Here is a 1,065-nt window from a genome sequence, read left to right on the forward strand (position 1 = left end):
TGTTGATCAAACTTTTTTTTTAAGATTTATTTATTTGTCGGAGAGAACTAGAGAGCACAAGCAGGGGGAGCATCAGAAGAGGGAGAAGCAGGCTCTCTGCTTGGCAGTGAGGTCATTGTGGGGCTCGATCCCAGGACCCTGGGACCAAGACCTGAGCCGAAGGCAGACGCTGAGCCACCCAGATGCCCCTGATCAAACTTTTTTCATCTAAGAAGAAGGGCAAAAAGAACAATTATCAGTTTCTTTTACAAATTGATTCATTTTGTATTCATATTCACTCAAATATACCTAAGCTCTTGCCCAAATCGGTCTGTTGACCACCAATCCTCACTTTTATTTTCTTTATCTGAATGGCAGACTGTATTTCCAAAAATTATGACAATATTTTCTGTTCCAAATGCATTTCCAGGGCCTTGGCACTGTCCACTCAGGAAGTATAACCTCTTTTCCTTTCCCTAAGAATTGGGGAAGCCTTGGTGACTGACTCGATAAATTTAATGTGGCTGAAGTGTGCTGGGTGACTTCCAAGTTTAGGTCATAAAAGGTGATAAAACTTTTTCCTGGTCTCTTTTGGAATGCTCACACTTGGAACCCAGCCCCTGTTCCATGAGGAAGCCAAGCAGTCACATAGAAAGGCCATGCATTAAGTGATCAGACTACAAACCCAGTAAAAGTCCCAACTAACAGGCAGCATCAACCATCAGACCTATGAGTGAGGAGGGGGTCTTTAGATGATTCCAGCCCTCAGCCTTTGAGTCATTCCCTATGATAGCATGTGGAAGAGATTAGCTATTCCTGTTAAACTCTACCCAAATTCTCAGATTCATGAGTAAAATAAATGTCACTGTTTTAAGTCACCATATTCTGAGGTAGCTTGCTGTATAGCAACCTGTTACCAAAACAGTTCGTAAAGTGGAAATATTACCTACCAGAGATGTGACAATTGCTGTATAGCAACCTGTTACCAAAACAGTTCGTAAAGTGGAAATATTACCTACCAGAGATGTGACAATTAATGAAATAATGTAGGTGAGAACAGTTCATTAGCTATGAAATTCTACAAAT

The sequence above is a fragment of the Mustela erminea genome, chromosome X, assembly GCF_009829155.1.
Source record: "Mustela erminea isolate mMusErm1 chromosome X, mMusErm1.Pri, whole genome shotgun sequence".
Taxonomy (NCBI): Eukaryota; Metazoa; Chordata; class Mammalia; order Carnivora; family Mustelidae; genus Mustela; species Mustela erminea.